This window comes from Mastomys coucha, unplaced genomic scaffold (genome assembly GCF_008632895.1).
Source record: "Mastomys coucha isolate ucsf_1 unplaced genomic scaffold, UCSF_Mcou_1 pScaffold21, whole genome shotgun sequence".
Classification (NCBI taxonomy): domain Eukaryota; kingdom Metazoa; phylum Chordata; class Mammalia; order Rodentia; family Muridae; genus Mastomys; species Mastomys coucha.
Genome location: NW_022196904.1, coordinates 63270297 through 63290908, shown reverse-complemented (window position 1 = coordinate 63290908; position 20612 = coordinate 63270297). Strand labels below are relative to the sequence as shown.

Genomic DNA, 20612 nt, shown 5'->3' with positions numbered 1-20612 from the left:
TATGCAAAGGACCTAGTGCATATGCATGATTGTCACCTCTGTGACATCCCTGTGAGCCTCATGGGCCCTGCTTACCTCATTCCACCCCTTTGGCTCCCACAATTCCTCTGCCTCATCTTCTGTGTTGGGAGGAGAGTATTCCCAGAGTTCTCTGGAGAGGAACTGGAAGGAAACCTCCAAACTGGGCTCTCTCTCTAATGTTTGGACGTGTGGCTCTGTGTCTACTTCCATCATTTGCTAACTCGTTCTTTTAGTGAATGTAAACCCAACGAAAGGAAGGTTTTTGTTTGTTTTTTTTCTTGAAAAGAAGGATGAGGAAGAGGAAGGGTAGAGGAGGAAGAGGAAGAGGAGGAAAAGGAAAAGTCCCTTCAAAGCAAAAGTACCCAGTGGAAAACAGGAAGGTACTTTCTATTGTCAAACTGAACATTTTTACATAAGAGATATTCTGTGAATGCATGGAATATTATAGTGCTATGCAGACACGTGTCCTGGGTCTTATCTCAAAGACCATCATACCCATTTCAGAGGCAAAGAGAGTTAGGCTTATATAAGTGATTAGGAACAGATTCTAGATCTGTGCCCAGGCCACTACACTTCTCTTATATACTCAGAAGGCTGAGCAAACAATATTAATCAACTGTTGTTTACAATGCAAGAAGTTGGAGGGTTTTTTTTGTTTGTTTGTTTTTGGCAGCTTTTAACCAACCCATGCCAGAGAAGATGAGACGATTAAAGAATAGATGTTCTCAAAGAAGTTGTTGATGGATTCTATATTTATTGTAGAAACTACACAAGCTGTGTTTGCACTCTCTTTTTTTAATGTAAAGGTGAATAATATTTTATTTATTTTGCAGAAGTCCAGTGTGTTGGGGTCTATCATCTACCAAGATGGAGGTACCCCATTGAGCTCACAGGCCTGATTTAAAGCATATTAGTGGAATTCTGGGGAGGGGTAGGTGATCTTTATCTTAAATCTATTGGCTCTATCTCTAGGGACATTCCAGAATCATTGCTGGGGTGTGTGTGTGGGGGGGGCTGGAAACTGTTGCTGGGGAAGTCTGGAAACTGTTGCTGACCCATTGGCCTTACCTCAGGCCAGGTGGTGGGGTAGCTTCTGATGGCAGGGAAGGCTGGTTTTTTTCAGTAACTGACTTGCCCAGTTCTTGAAAATGGAGATTTAGGCCTAGTCTATTGAACTGCCAATTTGAAGCCTGTTATGGAGTCAGTCTGTCTCATTCTCACTGTCTTAGGTTTTACTGCTGTGAACAGATACCATGACCAAGGCAAGTCTTATAAAGACAACATTTAATTGGGGCTGGTTTACAGGTTTAGAGGTTCAGTCCATTATCACCAAGGTAGGAGCATGGCAGCATCTGGGCAGGCATGGTACAGGAGGAGCTGAGAATTCTACATTTTTATCTGGAGGCTGTTAGTAGGTGACTAACTTCCAGGCAGCTAGAATGAGGGTCTTAAAGCCCATGCCCAGAGTGACACACCTACTCCCACAGGACCACACCTCCTCATAGTGCCACTCCCCGGCCCAAGCATATACAAACCATCAACTCCCCCCCCCCTTTTCAGTAATGGGCCATTTCAAATTCTTGATATGTTTCTATGAGCTGGTATTGTTGTTTGAGAATCATCAATTGAACAGTGGAAATCCATTCTTTAACAAACTTAATTAGAGCATTGATTATCTAGGGACTGTAAGTCAAGACATCAGTAGGATAAGAGAACTGGGTCAGGGCAGAGACAAGGATGGTTAGCCAAGGAGCTAACCCTGAGACTGTCCTATTTTTCTGTCTTGTAGTCTCTTTCTGACTAAGGCCATGGATTCTTTTACCACCCCTGAGTGGTCAACGTAGAAACAGCATTCCTCACCTAAGACTGCACAGAGATATCCCAGCTGGAGAAACAGCAAGTCTAGGCCTCTTCTGTTCTGTAAGACTTCTTCTTTTAGGGAGGATAGGGAATACTGCAGGGTTGTGATGGACTTTTCCATCCTCTGTATATCTGCATCAATCGCCATCCTTAGGGACTTGTAGGGCTGAGGCCCCTATAGTAGCAGCTCCAGCCAACCCTGCTTTAAGGAGAGAACCTAGTAAGACAGTGGAAATGGCCACCCTTTTAATCCGATTGTTTGGAGGTACTAGCTGGTTGAAGGCATCCTCCCCAGAGTAATAAGTCACTTTGGGTACAAGCTGTACTAGAACTTAAAAATCCGTAGTTGTGTTTACAACCAGGCCATACATGCTTAGAGCGAGCCCCGAGGTACAAGCCCACCAAGCATTTCTGGGGGTAGCATGCAACCTGCAACAGTAAGGGTTACAGTGGGGTTATAGAGGTGGGAATAGTCATAAGAACCAACAGTCCAATCAGCCTTCTCGCCAGCCACTGTGAACTTGATGACAAGATTGCTGCATCGCCCCCTGGCGGTACCCAGATAATAAAGTTTATCCATTATAGTAGCATTAATTTGGGAGTGGTATATCTATGTCCTGATTCTGTCTATCTTTTTTGTTTTGTTTTGTTTTGTTTTTTGAGACAGGATTTCTCTGTGTAGTCCTGGCTGTCCTGGAACTCACTCTGTAGACCAGGCTGGCCTTGAACTCAGAAATCCTCTTCTTTCTTGTCTATCCTAACAGCCGTAGGTGTGGTCAGGATCCAGGTGTGAGGTCCTTTCCAGTGAGGTTCCAGAGTCTTGTGGTTATGTCCAGACTTCATCACTGATTGGAAAAACACTCCACTGTTTGGGTCAGAGGGTCTCCAGTGAATCCTGGGCAAGAGTCCACAAATGTAAGGGTCCATGATTCACCAAAGAATGATACCGCAGACTCAAATAATGTAAAAGCAAAGAGTGTCTTATTCTGCAGAAATCCAGCATGCTGGGGTCTACCGTCTACCAAGATGGAGGCCACAAGTTGTGTTCTTTAACTTCAAACTTTAACATCACAACTAGTAATAAAACTTAAATAAAACATCCAATCACTTAAGAAATGAGATGGTTAAAAAAAAAATCACCAATTTCTCCAAACCCAAGACTATTTTCTTTGTAGTTTGCATAGAAAATATTAAAAGGAGAAAATGTATTTTTAAAAAGGTGTGTCCAGGGGGGGGGAATGATAAGAGTAAATAATTTAAGTTTTTCAAAGAAAGAATAAAAAACATTATCAATCCCATCCCACCCCCACCCTAAGTCTTAAAGAAGAGGTGGAAAGGATGTGGGAGCTGAGTGTATGCAGGAGTGCTCTGTGTGTGGGGGTGTCATCTTCTAGGTATACCGTGACTACTGCAACCATGATCTCACAGCAGCTGGGGTGACCTGCACCACATCAAGTTAGCCATAGATGAGGTAGATGATCTCCAAGCCCCACCCTTTACTGAGAAGCAAGCTGCTGGGGAGGAAGACCCATTTTTCTTTGGGACTATAACCACAGGTAGGTTTTGATGCTCCAGTGGATGGCCCCACACGGATGCAATATGAACAGTACTAGTTAGACTTAGTAGTTTATAAAAACAAACATAGAAATCACAACAGGAAACATGGAGTAAGAAGAGGAAATGCTGAAGAGGATATGGGAGGGTTTGGAGGGATAGAAATGGGGTGTGTGTATCATCATATTTCATTGTCTATATGGTGCATGTGTATAATCATATTTCATTGTATATAGGGGGGTGTATATATGATAATATTTCATTGTCTATATGGTACATGTGTATGATCATTGTATATATGGGGTATGTATATGATCATATTTTACTGCATATATGGGGCATGTATATGACCCTATTTCATTGTATATATGTATGAAACTCTGAAAGAATAAGAAACTTTTGAAAGAACAAAACAGATGAAGTAGTTCAAGAAAACAAGTAACAGGACAAGAATATACCTCCGAGAGAGGAAAGGAGAATCCAACTGCAGAGCATGACAGTTTAGAATAAAGAGGAAACCCAGGCGTGGTGGGTTGAAGGAAAAATAGCCCCCAGGGGCTCTAGCATTTGAACACTTGGTCTCCGATGGTGCTGTTTAAGAAGGCTACTGACCCTTGAGGAGGTGGGAGAGAGCTTCGAGGGCATGTAGCCTCTGCCCACTTCCTCTTCTCTCTGTGCTTCCTGACCTGAGGCCAGCATCACCAGCCTCTGCCTTGCCTCCATCTGCCACCATGGACTCCATCTCTCAGGATCCATGAGCTAAAATGAACCCTTTCTTCCTTAGGTTGCTTTTGGTCAGGATGTTTTATCACAGCAACAGAAAAGTAATTAATACACTCTGCTGGTTTATAGGTTGAATTTCAAAAAACAACAGAAAGAGAAAGATGAGAAATTCTGGCTAAGTGAGCAACTGTGATCATAGATTTGATGTACAGTTTAATCTGGAAAAGAGCAGGTGCTATGGGAGAAGGAAATGTGTCTGTCTATGAAATGGGGATTTTGTTGGAAACTTTGAAACTATTCTGAAGTAATAATCCCTCTAGCAAACTAATGTACAAGAAAGAAAAGTAAAAATAGTTAAAAGATTAATTCTAAATTGTATACCAGGGCCAGATAAATTTCTAGTGAGTTATTTTAAATTTTTAAAGAGACACTTGTTTCTCTGTTGAAGAAAATAATGGAAAGAAATCCAAGTTCATAAAGCTGGCTCAGTCCTGATCTTAAGCTTTCACTTGGAAAGTTATAAATAAGCATGCTATGTAGATATGCACACAAACTTTCAGATCACAAGACTAAATTAAAAACTGGGATTTATTTGAATTTAAGGACAGGTTTTTTTTTTTTTGGAGATTTTTCTCCTATCACTTACATTATTAAATCCCATAAGGATTTGCTAAACTAGTCCATGTTGAAATACAATTGGTAAAACTTAATTCACTCACTTGAATTGAGAGAGAGAGAGAGAGAGAGAGAGAGAGAGAAATAGAAAAACAGAGAGAGAACTTAATAAAAATGATTCTAAAGTCAATGGACTGTGTGGTAAGATGGGAGTAAAGAATGATTATTCGCTATAAAATGTCTAAGAGCACATTAATAAAATAGTAGGGTTGGTGATGTAGCTTAGTTGGTGGAATGCTTTCCGAGCATGCTTGAAGCCCTGGGCTGGATTTCTAAGCATTATGTAAAACCATGTGTAGTGGCACATGCCTGTAATCCCAGCACTTGGGGGCTATCTTCAAACTACATATTGAGTTCAAGGCCAGTTGTCAAAACTGAAACTGTAACCCACTGGACTTCTGACTGGTCTGCTGGTCCATGAGCTGCCTTCCAGAACTCAGTGGACAAAGAAGTGGTCATCATACAATGGACCTTTCCAAATGGTATCAGCTCTTGAGGGGGTGGGGGACCTCAAATCAAGGCCTCTTCTGACATCAAACACCAAGGTAAACACCACAGGGAGTCACGACTGACTTACAAAACCATTCTGCTATGTTTGTAATTAAGCAAATGCAAATTAAGATAAAATGCCACCCCTCCTCCTGCCCTGTTACATTAGCAAAGGTCTGTAAAGGCATTTGATTTGGGCATCCAGGAAAGGAAGGGAAGGCCCCCTCCCACCTCCCACCCCACCCCGGAGACCTTGCCAGAGACTGAGAATGATTTTGAACTTCTGGAGAACAGTATGTGATAAAAAGCTCAAATGAATTCACATCATTGTCCTACAAATTCCATGTTCAGCATCAGACACACTGATATGGAGGCAAAAATTTACCCACCACTATTTTTTATTCTAGTCATTTAAAACGAAATGGGTCTAATAATTGGGAGGTTGCTAATCATCACGTAGTTTTTTAGATAAAATATTATGGAGCCAACAAATAAAACATTTTTAAAGACTATTTAATGATAGTAAGATACTTAAGAAACAATGTTAAATAAGGAAGGTATATATTACACATGTGTGCAAATATATGTCATAATTTGGATTAAAATATATAAATTTATGAAACACTACAAGTAAGCATAGGAAAATACCAATAGTGCTACATACGGTAGAGTTATAGGATTTATATATTCCCCCAAATTTAATTAATTAATAATTAATTAATTTTTGACAGAAGGTCTCACTGTGCAGACCTTGCTGTCCTGGAACTTGCTGTGTAGACCAGTTTGCCTTCAGTTCACAGATATCTGCCTGCCTCTATAGTCTCAGCTCTCTGCCCCACTATGCCTGCTATTTCTCAAATTCTCTACATTGAAAATGAAGCACTTTGGTGAATAGAAAAAGAGTTATTTTTTTAAAAAAATAGCACCATCAAAGGAAATAATAAAAAAGTTAGAGTTTAAAAACGGAAACTAAAACCAATGAAGAAAGAAAGAATTGCTAATCTTCAGGAATGGACCCGGACTTTGAAGGCAATAAAGGTGTATCCTGCACGATGGCAAGGAGTTCTTCTATTGTCAAAAAACTATGTATGGACGTGGCAAACGTGTAACAAATACCTGAGAATGAAAAGATGAACACACCATGCCCAGTTTCATGAAGAGTACAGGCAGAGAGGATGGATGATGGATCTACAGCAGTTCACGCTGACTGAAGGGAGGCCAGAGACCTTTGCCAGTGTCTTCTTTGGTGGTGGTCTAGGGACTTGGCTCACAGCAAATATTGCTTTATGAAAGCACCTTCCGAACAAAGAGTACTACTGCTAAGGGAGGCAACATTTGCCACACTGGTTTATTTCTGTGGGTTTTGTGGGTTTTGTGGGTTTGGAAAGCCTATTTGGAGAGCCCTGCCGTGACATTCAGTTAGAAAGCTAAGAAGAGCAGGAACCAGGGCCTTTGCTGCCTGGCAGGAAAGCGACATTCCCATGGGCTTGTCTAACACCTGCTGATAAACAATGCTGGCCGCACCTGGCTCCTGGTGCAACAGGCTCATTGTGAAAGCCCGGTGCGTGGGTGGTGGTGGCTGGGAGAAATGGCAGCTGTGATATGCCTGCTTGCTCTGCTCTTCAGTGCCAGGTCTGAATCATCCTTTGGAAGTCATTGCCACCCATGAGATCCTCCAAGCTGTAAAGAAGTCTATGTTGATGGGAAGCTCTTTGCCATTTTTTTGATGGTTAGAGGCCCCACCATTCTCCTAGCAACACCTAAACTAATGGATTCTTTGAAATGGAATCAATATGATTTCCAAGGTAAAGGTTGTCAGCCCATACTAAGATTTTGTCTTTTTTCTTTTCTTTTCTTTTCTTTTCTTATTATGGGGACAAAGGCAACTCCAGTTTACAGTCTGTCAAAAAGAATTATACTTTGCAGAAGGCTGAGGTCATGTTACACCCACAACCAAGACGCAGTGAATGGTAAATGACTGTGATCGACTCATTTTCTTCTCATGTAGTCTGAGTTCCTAGCCCAGGGAATAGTGCTGCCCACAGTGGGCCAGCCTTCCTGCCTCAGTTCACTTAATCAACATAACTACCCATAGGCATGCCCCAGGGAGCATTTCTCCTAGAGATTCTAGAGCCTGTCCAGGTAACAATTAATACTAATGACCACAGACTTCAGAACACAATCTCCTCTGTAGCTGTGGCTGGTTCTCCACACTGATGTGTGGAGTGTACCCTGTTTCAGATGCGTGGTTTAAAGAGAAGAGAGATGACGCCATATCCACAGCTGGATAAGGCCCATAGCTGACCTCCAGTTCCCTCTGGGCAGTGCTGCCCCGAAGATCTCAGGCAAATCTACCAAGAAGTCTTGTTTGCTTAAGATTTCCATCATTTCGTACTTATTACATCAGTAGAGATACTGAAGGGCATGGCAGGCTCTTCAGGCCCCTGGTGCCAAGAGCAACACTTACACAAATAGCAGCTAGTGTGCTTATGAGTACACTATGACCAGATGCTCCAGATGACCTGGGTTCAAATCCTCGCTCTATGTGGTGGCAGCATGCTGCCTAACTTCTACTCTGCCTTTGTTTCTTTTTCTGTGTAGTGGGTGATCATTGGAGTGTAGACACAGATGCTTTTGATCAAGATAACCAGAGAATTGCCATGAAGCTTCAAGGAGAGTACACGTGGGGGAGAACAAGGGGCATCTACAGTTTTCTAATTCCAGCATGGAGTCATTTCCCTAGCCCCATTTGGCCATTATTGGAATAAAAGAGAAGAGGGGAAAAGTCTGTTTAGGATTACTTTATCCTCTACTTTATTGTCTGGAAACTTAATCAAGTTTGACCTCAGTGCTTCCCGCATGACTTTGAGGGGTTTACTTCTTTGCTACAGCCTCATATCTTGGTTACCTTCCACTAGCAGGCACCTTGCCTACCTCCCTGCCATCTGTCCTATGCAGAAGAGGATTGTCTGCCAGTAGCAAACCTTGCGGTCAGGGCAAACCTGCATGAAAACATACAGAGAGGCATTACACAGGGTGCTAGGATCCATTTGGCTGTCTGCCCCCACTTTCATCTAGAACAACCCGATTTCCTGCAGGCCATGGAAGAGGGCTAGGCAGTGTTTATTTTATTGCAGTTTTAGTCTGTGTTGCCAGTGATTTCCTCCAGACCCAAATCTCTTAGATGGATTTCAGCATACCTGGCCTGTTATGTCAAACCCCACCTCCACACTGTGGGGCCACTGGTGAACTTCCAGGTAGGTGCATGAGTCACTATTCTTCCACCAGGTAAGACTTTATCACTTACCAGCACACTGCAGTGGGAATAAGTTCATATTTCTGGGGGTTATTTGATTGGATGGGGCAAGACAAACATTTCCCTTCCATGCCTATGATCAAATGGAAGTCTCCAGTTGAAATGAATGGAGAAGGCCTTCCTTCTGCAGTGGAAGTACACTGATGTGCATACTCACAGAGATGCCACCATCCACTCCATTTTATTTGGCTTGCAGAGTTCAAGGTCTCAGGGGCGCCTCAGAATTCATTACATCCTTTTGTTCACAATATACTGGTCAATAGTCAGTGAAGAAATGTACCTGGAAAGTTCAGGCAATGATGAGTGAGTTCTAGATGGTTCTAGGCTCTGAATTCAGAGACAGCAATGCTAGACCTGTGCTGGCCACCTGTCTCATGCATGACTTGAGTTCTTGAAACACTCCAGGGCTCAGCTGAGCGCAGTGATCTGGGGAAAAGCCTTGCTTTTTCTAGTTTATTCTGAAAGCAGGGATGTGGCTTTTGCGCTCCATCTGGGTTGTAGTCCTGTTCCTTCTTCTCCTGAGGGTGGAGTTCTGGGCTTTTGGTCGCACGGAGATGCGTGCATTAGTGGAGATGGTCTACTAACCTTGTAGAGCTGACTCAGAAAGAGGGCTCTGATACAAAAAGGCAATTTTGCACAGTATGAACCCAGTACATGTAAGTCCTGACCTGGCATGGTGCCCATCTGGCAACTCTCTCAGTGTCCTGCAACACTGAGGCAGAGCCACCCCTGATGATAGGGACAGAAGAGAGGCCCAGGACATTTGCGAATGCAAAGTGAGTACTGTCAACTCCAGAGCTGCACTCCCAGCCCCAAAGCAACTTCAGAAAGAGAATGAACAGATCATTGTCAGTGCCCTCCCATGGGACTCCTTAATCAGAGCTGGTTACTTTCTCCCACGTGTGCTTCCAGAGCAATGAACTGCTGTTGTTGGCTAATTAGTATCCTGGGCACAGCCAAGGTGAGGGCACAGTGAGTGCCTTTGTCTCAGGCTCGTAAATTTCAACACAGGTTGGATGGAACAAAGGTCCAATTCATGTGGGAGACACCCCACATGGGATTGTGTGGATAGAGCCAAGGGAGAGACTCCTTGGCAGCCCCTAGGGTGAATGGCGAACAGGCAGCTCAGGCAGTGGAGGGACACGGTGGATGTTCAGGGACTGGCTGGCAGCCTTTGACTCTGGGAGGCAGAAGCTGGCCTGTGCAGTATGGGTGGGGGTGGGGGTGGGGGGTGTGAGCAGTCTTTGTTTTTTCAATGCCATCTGCTGTGAGAGAATGCTCAGGAAGCCTGCTCTACCCTACAAAGAATAACAGGAGGCTTGGCTATAGGTGTTTGCCACATCTGAGTGGATAAGAAAGTAGGAAGTGGGCCTGTCCCTCAAATCTCCAGGGACTCACTTCCCCCAGATTCTAAACATTCCACAGCCTCCCTAAATAGTACCACCACCTGGCAATCAAGGTAATTCAGACTTGTGAGCCATGGAGGATGTCTTACTGTAGGTATTCTACATAGGGAATTTCCCTTTGAACCAGTATATATTCAAAGAACACACAAGGACCAGCGAGACAGCCGAGTGGCAAAGACACTAGTCATCAAGCCTGATGAGCTGAGTTTGAGATTCAGGACCCACATGGTAGAAAATGAGAACTAAATCTTCTAACTTGTCCTGACTTCCATGTGTGCACTGTAGCACATGCACGTGTGTGCACACAAGAGTATGGATGTCTGTGTATATTAATAAATATAACTTAAAATATTTCTATGTTTTTAAAAATATGCATATGAAATACAGTTTGTTACGCATATAATATGTTTTTGTCTGTTTCTTGGGGGAGGCCTTCTGACTAGAGCCGCTATTTGTTGATTCATTTTTGGCATATGTATGTGAGTGTGGTGTGTGTACATGTGTATATGCATGGCTGCATGAGTCTGGGTGCACATAAATGTGTAGTTGTAGTTGTGCATGCACATGTATGTGTATATGAGTGGAGGTCCAAAACTGACATTGAATCTTTCTTGATCACTCAGAACCTTATTCACTGAGACAGAGACTCTCATTTGAACCCAGAGCTCAGCACAATGACTAGTCTAGCTAGCTTGCCTGTTCTGAGGAGCCCCAATCTCATCTTTTCAAGCTCTGGAATTACAGGTGTTCCACTACACTCTATCTACCTGGCACTTTCATGGCTTCTGGCTCTGGCTTTCATATTTGCACAGCAAGCACTTCATGCTGAATCTCTCTCTCTAGCCCCTACTTGTGCTTCTTACATGTGAAGCACCATGATGGACACTTTATTTACATGAGCAAGAAGCAAAAAAGTAAGTCAAGCCAGACTGCTGTTAGTGTTCTGTCTTCAAGGAGAAGTGGTGACAGTTCTTATCAGCAGGGTGCTGAACATTCACTTGGGGTTTGCTAGAGCAAGAAGAAGGCATGCCTGAAGTGTCAAAGGGTGAGCACCAGAATGAGGGACCTTTTGTTAGCAAAACATAGTACATTTGTGCCAATAGAAATGTAGGAATCAGGTTGGAATGTTAATTTGTTCAAGAGCTAGTTTGTATGGAGGTAAAAAAGTATGTATCTAAGCTCTCTGTCTCTGTCTCTGTCTCTGTCTCTCTGTCTCTCTCTGTCTCTCTGTCTGTCTGTCTGTCTGTCTGTCTCTCTCTCTCTCTCTCTCTCTGTGTGTGTGTGTGTGTGTATATATATATATGTTGAGGGCAAAAGGAAATGCATTTCTTTTGAGATAGAGACTCATGTATCACAAGCTGGCCTCAACAACTTGCTGTGTGGCTGAGAGTGACTTTGAACTCCTGATCCTCCTGCCTCTACCTCCTGAGTACTGGGATTACAGGAATGTACCATCTTTAGTTTTATGTGATGCTAGGGATTGAACCCAGGGCTACGTGCATGCTAGACAAGTACTCTACCAACTGTGCCTCATCCTTGGCTCACAAATAGCTGAAGTGAAATTTCTGGTTTCTTTGGAGACTCAGTTGTGTCCTGTGATGTTTTCCTGGAAAGTGTCTTAGGAGAGGATGTTTTGCTGAAGCAGACACATGGGAGGATGTTTTGTAGGTATACATTTTTCTCAACCTACTTTAATAAGGATTCAACCTCCCCTCTGGCCCACCACCCACCAGAGGTAGTCAAAAAGAAAAGTTATTAGAATACAGGGGAAGTAAATCTGTTTCGAAATAGTTCTTTGGGGGTGAGTTCAATCTTCATCATCAGGATATCAGCAGTTCAGTCCAGTAGCAAACACCAAATGAGAATCAATAGCTACAGTCCAGTCCTGTCAGCAGACACCACACATGAACCAGCAAGGGCAGTCCAATCCAGAAGAAACCACAAGACTCGACAACTGGCCCGAGGCCTCAGAAGTGGCAAGAAGCCAGAGGAACCTCACGAAAAGTTCTTTGGCTAGTTTCTTTGTAAGGATCACCCCAGGCAGAGCTCAGCAATGCAATGTAAGGCAAACCAATACATGTGTGTTCTTAGTGAAGAATAGCAAGGTAGAGCAAAGCAAATCAATACTCAAGCTCCAACTGTCTGTGGGGTCATATTTACATTCCTTTGAATATCATGCATCCTTTCATGTGTTTGTTATAGTAAAACATCCTTTCACCAGTGTCTGCTTCAAGAAAACATTTTTTCACGTGTCTGCTTTAGCAAGACACCCTTTCACCTGTGTGCCCCAGCAAACTATCATTTGACATAACTGACTTTTGAAAGAAACCAGAAGTTGTCACTTCATATTCTTCTGGAAGCTACCTAGACAAATGGCATGTGGTATTTTGTTGGAACAGATGCTTGAGAGGACACGTAATATTTGGAAAGGGTATAAGAATAACCCAACAGACAGTGATCAATGCTGTGTGGCATTGGTTTGCCTTTCCTTCTTTGCTGATCATTGTCAGGACTTCATAGAAAGAAATGCACCAAAGAACTTCTTATGATAATCGGTGGCTTCTTGCAGCTTCCTCAGGCTCAGGCTGATTGGCAGAGCCTTGCGGTTTCTTCTGGATAGAACTTCTGCTGCTGATTCATGAATGGTGTTTGTGAGTGGTTTGAGCTACCACTGCTGATTCGTGTGAACTGATCTGCTGATATACTGACAGCAGAGATTGGAATCACCCTAAAGAACTATTTCTAAAGAGGTCCACATTCCCCTTTGCCCCATTAACTTTTTCTTTTTACTACCTCTGGTGGGTGTTAGGCTAGAAGGGAAATTAAAGTGTTTAAGAACCCTTATTAAAATAGGTTTTGAAAAATATAAGTCCACAAATATCAAAATGTGAATGTCATGCGCCATAAAATATGTTTGAGATTTTTTTTCTGATTCTTATAAAATTTAAAAACCATTCAATTATACTACAAAAACATGGAGCATCAGGCGAGATGTGAGCCTCTGGCCACAGTGTGCTAACCCTGCCTACTCTGCACCATGCAGTCACTTATCAGACACTTGTGAGCGGAAGAAAGGGTCCAACAGTGAGTGTCAGTGAAGAGGGGCCTGTGGAAAGCTGTTAAGATAAAGGGTCAGTGTGCCCCCTTTCCCTGGGAGCATTTGCTGAGATTTACATACAACCTCTGCAGACAAATTAGCATGCACAGTCCTTGTTCTGACAGGCCTTAATCAAGTGCCCATCCATTTCCCTAGACAAATCACGTGCCCCTCCTGGCCTCTCTTGCTGCGTGTTCATGAGTGTGTATGTGCATGCATTTGTGTGTCAAAAAGGTCTCATAAGTCATTTTCAAGGTTTTCTCAAACACTAAAGATCCAATAGAAACATGATTTTTAGGGCAATGTTTCCCCATTCATGCTTTTTCCTTGTTCTTGCTCTGTTTCCTTTTTTCACTTATTGTGTGTGTCATCTTCTTTCTCACAGTCTTTAGACACCTGTCTGTCTGTCTGTCTGTCTATTTGTATGTGGAGATCTGAGTTTATAGAATGACTTTTCTCCATCTTGTGGGTTCTGGGGGTCAAAATCTGCACATCAGGCTTGATGAGCTATCTCCTCTACCTCACCCTCTCAATTTGACTCTACATCTTTAAAGATGCTCTGTTTCAAAGTTCATAGAGTACTGTGTTTAAAAACATCCCAAAGAAGAAGAAAACAATCGAAATATCTAGGAGAGGAAAATAAGCTAGCAACAGGTGAAGATTATATCATTGTTCTTTGTGTTGACTTGTAAACCTATGTGCTTCAACTATCTGGTGAAGAAATTCTTTTCAAGTTTCGTTTCCTTTTTCTTTTTCTCTTTTTCTCTTCTTTCTTTCTTTCCGTCTTTCTTTTTATCTTTCTTTCTTTCTTTTGAGAGGCAAATATAATGTTTTCATGACCCTCCATTCTTTCTAGGGAAGAATAAGAAGAACTCATTTTTATTGAGATTAATGCAATCTCTTCTTCTCTTATTGGCAACATGAGGTTTCAGCAGATCTCTGATCTCACGCTGAATGAAAAGTATAGCCCAACAATGGAAGCAGAGGCTGGGGGCTTGAACCCAATTTGGATTAGCATGCACAGCAGCAGGCATTCTGAAGTGAATGGCAACCAGTGTTTGGAGCTGACCAGTGTTTGGTGCTTAGCGGCAGCCCCTGAAGACAGAGGCTATTGTTCCACTCTGATCCCAGGCGCTTTACCAGGAGGCTGAGCCTCACAATCAGATGCTCAAAGGTGACAGGCCTGCATCAAGCTGTCAGCCAGGTGGCAGAGACAAGCTACCAGGCAAAAGTCAGGGCAGACACTGAGCTGGGAAACTTAGGGAGAACTGGATTACTAAGCCCTGTGTTCTCTGCAGGTCTTAATTTCTCCTAAAAGCTTGCACAAATCATGTTTGTATCACAAGGCCTTACTACCCTAGAGAAACAGAGGACAATGTGATGACACATTTGTGCTTCTGCTGGCTTCTTTTTGGGTAATTGTCGAACCTTAGCACTTTCTGCTTTCTGTTTCCTGTCCCTCTGCATCAGTCTCCCTAACATTTTTAGGGGGTAATCGACTCATGTTGTCACACTCATGTTTTCCTACTTCCACTCCAGCATCTTACTTTGTTACTTAGCGTGGGCAGTCCTATTGACTCCTAGAGGTGCCTAGAATTTTTATGCAAATAGGTGCATGGACTCCAATACTGTATTTCCAGTGGTGTGGGGCTGCAGGAGACAGTGAACCATGCTCAGTTTCCCTGGGTTTCCCATCTTTCTCAGAGACACTGTGACAGCCTTACCTCACTTTCAGTTGGACAAAATTCTGAGTGCGTATGTCATCATTCGAAGTTGCTAGGCAAAGGCAGGCATGATGGCCCAGTGGGAAAAGGTGCTTGTTGCACATCTGGAGTTTGTTCTTGTAAAGGTAGAAGGAAAGCATCAACTCTGCAAAGTTATCCTCTGACATGCATGCTCTCACCACACACACACACACACACACACACACACACACACACACACACACATATTAAAAGAATATCTTCTAGATTTTTTCCTAGAACCACATTCCTCACTTGCCCAGAGCCCTTACCCTATCTCACTCACTGGTCTGTATTTCCAGTGGGTTAAACGTGGTGTGGGGCTGCAGGAGACCGTGAGCCATGTAGCTACGAATCACAGGGCTCTTAAGAGAGAGAGAGTCTGCGAATAACATGAAACAAGATTCAGTAATGGGAGAAGCCTGTGACTGGTGATTGAGCACCTGCTGTATACTAGGCCCTGGATTCAATAATGGGAAGAGCCTATGACTCGTGATTGGACACTTGCTGTATGCGAAGCTCTGGATTGTGCTGAGCATTTGTGCCTTGTCTTGGGGGAATCCAGTAATGAACCTATTTTCAGACAGGAAGCCTTAGAGAAGAGAACAAGCATATGTGAGAAAGTTCTAGAAGGGAGAGGCACATCCAGGAGGGTCTAGTATCATAGGTAGCTCTGTGCTTGCCAGGAACTTCACCCAGAGACCAGAATATGACCGCTCTTCAGCATGTCCAGTCCTCACTATAACTTGATGTTACTTTCTCAAGATGCTGTTCCCAACTGTCACAAGAGGTTGACAGGAGCCAGGGCAGAGTCCTAAGAGAAGACTAACAAAGCAGAGGAGAGATAGCCCAGGTCGATGTTCCCAGTGCACTCTTGTGATACTGGACAGTGGCCTCTGCTGCTCCCACTTAGCTCATGACCAAAAAGGGAGATTAAAGCTGCTCTGAGGAGGGCTGCTCGTAAGTTGTGATGCTCAATAGCTTGGGTGGGTTACATGCATGTAACTTGTGATACTTGCAGTGTGATTTATCAGCATGTATCTATCCATTGCAAGTTGAAAAAATTTTGTGCTGCCAGTTCCCAAGAGAGGCACTGTGTCTGTGGGCTGGGGTTTCAGATTGAGACGTTGAAAGCAGAGAGAGAGAGTTTAGCAAGTAGAAAGGAAGAAGATGAAAGCCATGGCTGAGGATACAGTAACCATCAACTCTGGAAGCCAGCATTTCACAAAAGATGGGAGTCCTGATGTCAGGATTATTTAGGATAAAGTATAAATCGTATGAGTATTAAGGCGCCTCAATGTTCTTCATCCCATTTCTTCTTCCTTCTTAGGTCTCAAGGAAGAAGACCTTAAGACAGTATGTTCTTCACCTATGGGTCCTGATCCCGTATGTTCTTTACCTATGGGTCCCGATCCCTTTAGGGATCCCAATGACCCTTTCATGGAGTTCGCATTTTATATATTCTGCAAATCAGATATTCACATTACAGTTTATCACGGTAGCAAAATTACTATTATGTAGAAGCAACAAAATAATTTTATGGCTTGAGGGTCACCAGCACATGAGAATCTGCGTCGAATGGTTATCGCATCAGGAAGGCTGAGAGCTACTGTTGTAGGACACTGTTGACCTCATCCGGCGAGGTCAGCTTGACTCTAGAGACTATTAGACCCTCTAGTGTGAGACCAGGAGTACAAGACCTTGGCTCTAACTGCTGTGCCAACTCCATTTCCCAATTCTCTTCTACAATAACCCAAAGCCAAAGCCAACGCTGTCACTTATAGCAGCCCCTGCCATTTTGCTTGTCAATGTCTCTGTGCCATAGAACATGTTTATAGAGGTCATTAGCTGGCAATGTATGGGAGTACTGACGACGGTATCTGGCATGTGGGACTCTCTGCATTAAACGTGAATTCTAAAGTCTCCACGATTTTTTTTTTTTTTTACTTTTTTGCCTTAACAAATTAAACCTAGTGGTGTGCATGCCCCTGTGTGGAGGTCCAAGGACAACTTATGGGAGCTATCTTTTGCTTTCTTGATGATGACTTCTCTGGCTGAGATGGAATCCTCGCCTTTTAATGAGGATCTGCCCCTGACTTTGCTCTTTACCAGCTCAGAAAGAGTGCTCGTGTGTCTCTAAGTACCTCTAGGCAGACCAATGCTGGGCCAGACCCGTTTCAATCAAGTCTGTAGGGAATGATTCAACAGCTCAGTTTCTTCTGTCAGGGTTTATCTTTCGTCTTTATGGCTCAGTGCTGAGTGTTTGAGTGCGGCTCATCACCAGCACCCACAGGGTCTCCCGGCCAGGCACAGAGCTTTTCCTCCTCGTCTAGGTGAAGCCATATCCTGCTTCTTCCCTGACATCTGCATCTTCCTCTGGCTGACTTGCTTGGGCAGCTCACTTACTCTACTCAGCTGGGTACTGGGTACTTAGTTGAGAACTGAGTCACAACCTGTATTTCGTTTTCTCCCTTCAAGCTGTACCTCTGGCTCAGCAAAGGCCACACAGCTTCACAACAATCCTGGTGTTTGTCTTTTCATGTGTTCAGATAGACTTTATATTCTACATCCTCTTTAGTGTGGTCCATCTGGGACAGAATGAGGGTCACAGGGAAGAACGAATGAACTGTCCTTTCCATTCATATGAATTACTCTGGTGTTCTGAAAGTCTGGACATGCTTCCAGTGTTGTCTGAGATCTAGTCTAGAATCACCGTTTGTCTCCTGGGACTCCTTTTGTTCCATTAGGAGAAATGAATCCCGTGTGTGAGTCAAATAAATAGGAGAGCATTAAATTAAATGCTCTGTTCCTGGAGTTTTGGTACATCAGTCACTTGATTCTCCTTTTTAAATACTGATCTGTATTTTAGAAATATGGCTACAGTGGGAATAAAAGGCCAAGCATCCAATCTCACTGTTTTGAATAAGTCAATAACTTCTACTTTCCTGTGATTCGGCTCAGGTCCCTTTAATACACATATTCATTATTTTTATGTAGGATTGTAGTAGAGTTGATACTAGAAGGCGCAATAAGAAGTACTGCTGCCGTTAGTCTTCAATACTTGTTAGGAAAAGTGCTTTTTGTGTACTTTGGTTTGTCTCATCAATTCCACGAGGATTAACATTTACATTTTGGGGATGACGAAGCTAAGTACATTCAGCCTCTGGCTTATGGTAGTTCAACTTTACAATTCTCAGTTTTATAACAGAACAAAAGCACACCATATAACTATTCTGATTTTCACCTTCAGTTAAGCATGTGAAATATGTTCAATCCTTCATTATACAGTAGGCCTTCTGTTAGATGATTTCACCCAACCAAAATATAATGTGTATATTCTGAACACGTGTAAGGTAGACTGGCCAAAGTCAAGATACTCAGTGGGTTAGGGGTATTGCATGTTTGACTTATGATCTTTTGTATATGTTCTGGATGTAGCAGATACAAATCTATCATCAGCCAAGACGTTTGTATACACAAAGTTCATTTCTTACAAGTCATGTACTTAGTGAGTGGTGGAATGACAAGTCATGTACTTAATTCAACATGTGGCATGTTGAATTACAAATTAATAAATAAGTCCCAGCAGTAGGTGCACGCAGCCTTTATATTTTAATATGCCTTAATCGGCACACTATGGTTGGGTCACTGCCTCACCTCCACTGCAGATTGAATCTATCTCACGTTGATAATTCTGAGTTACTACTTACTAAATTCTACCTTTTGCTGCCCTTGACTCAGGCAGCCCTCTGGACTGTGCTCTCCTGGCTCCTTCACATGGAGGCTATGCTTCTCTGTCCTGAGTTCTTCTCAGGCATGGTATCTATCTTCTCCTTTATACTCTCTGGCCTTGGCGGATCTCCTTCTCCCTCTTCTCTTCCTGGTCCTAAAGTCTAGCCTCTGTCTGCCCTGCTCAGCTATTCGCTGTTGGCATCTTTATGTACCAGTTAGCACCAACTGGGCAGGTTCTCAGAAGCTATGTGTGTTCTTATATAAGCAGTCTTTTGGGGAACATAATTAGCATTGGAATATGAGCAGGTACGGTGGAAGTTTATCTAAACCTTCTCTTTAGATTTCAAGCTATGAAGCTACAAAGACATGACTGATAACCTCATACCTGAACTAGACAATCATACCTGGATTCTTTGTTCTTCTCAGGCACCTTCTGGAAGTGGTTCCTGACCGTTGAGGATGAAGAATGGACCTCGTGCAGTCCAGGACAAGGCTACGATGGTATAGTGCTCTGAAGCACCAGTGGAATTGCAGCAGAAAAGGCAGTCAGTCCGGCAGGGCAGGTCATCACCTGACAAATGTATAGGCATTTATTTCGGAGTGTTTGTGAGACACTGGTATCAGTGTGACCTCCCAGACTCCAGCAAAGATGGACTGCTTCCAGCTCATAGCCATTGAACACAGCACCGTGTGAACTATCCTTACCCTCGTCATCCAAACACAGGCATGTGCAGATGGATTTTCAGGGTGTTGCCAAGTGTTGGGAAATGAAAATACACAGAGACCAAGAGAACTGAGGTCACAGGGCCACCCTGAGTTCCTAGAAGCAGAGTGAGGTTGGAATCTCCCATCTCCAGGCAAATGGGAACCAGTGGGGGGACCTCTGCCTGTTGTCCTCTGATGATTTTTGCATTTGGCATTCATTACAGCCTCAGTTTACTGAATGGTTGGGTGGGCAGACGGAATTGCTTGCTTTGAGCAGCTGCACTCTGTCCTGCTTGCTGGAAAATGGCTAAAGTAAGCAAGCTCTTCTCATGTCTTTCATTTTCACAAGTGGCAAGTGGATGTGTGCAAATAAGTGTGTAAGAGGATACAGAAGTGTATGCACAGGCCTCTGTGTGAACAAGTCTGTCATCTATTGGTTTATCTATCAACCTATTATCATCATTTATCTTAGCAGTTCTCAACCTGTGGGTCATGACCTCCCCTTAGGGTTACATATCAGATATCCTCCTACATATCATATATCTACATTATGATTCATAACAGTAGCAAAATTGCAGTTATGAAGTAGCAACGAAATAATTTTATGGTTGGAGGTCACCACAACATGAGGAACTGTATTAACGGGTAACAGAATTAGGTTGAGAAGCACTGATTTGTCTGTATGAGCATGTGCATCTCAGTGTGAAGTATATGGGTGTGTGCAAGTGGGTGAATGTGGGGGGAGTGTTGAAGAGCAGGTCAAAGGCCCCCTTGCTTTTGCAGCGTTTGCTGGAGACTAAGGATGGCATGCTCTTTCTTAGTATTACATCACCTCATCTTAGCATCCTCAGTGTTACACAGCAGAGATCATAATCCACATTTACCAGACCCGATAATAAAATTCAACTCCGTTAAGTACCTTGCCCAGGGTCATTTTGGAGAGTGGCAGAGCTGAGTCTTGACCAAAGTTAGTAACTTTCTCACCATACCACATTTCCCAGCTTAGCAAGACACTGTTGCCAGGCCGCTGGTGTTTATTAGGGTAAAGAGGCTGGGAGAAGAGGGCAGATGGAGCTGAACTGTATTGGTCTTGAGAAATACTGTTAGAAGTGACTTCAGGCTGTTAGAGTAGAGATTAAGTATTGAAACATTTCAGTAGGTAGGAATCTCCATGACTATCTGGACCAATCTGCCTGGTTTTACACATAACCAGTTTTAGAGCTGGTGTCTAGAAGGTCACCTTTATAGAAAACATCCCCAGTTGCTTGTCTGGTTCCAGTAAGATTCTGAAC

The 20612-nt window shown here is 43.2% G+C and overlaps 1 long non-coding RNA gene across 1 annotated transcript in view; it reads left to right on the top strand.

Annotated features, from left to right (window-relative positions):
- LOC116102392 overlaps positions 1 to 19720 on the top strand; it is a 48301-nt gene extending 28581 nt beyond the window's left edge. The window contains exon 2 of the long non-coding RNA XR_004123142.1: positions 19042 to 19720. This is a non-coding gene — a long non-coding RNA (uncharacterized LOC116102392). The remainder of the gene's footprint in view (positions 1 to 19041) is intronic.
- Positions 19721 to 20612: the final 892 nt, after the last annotated feature.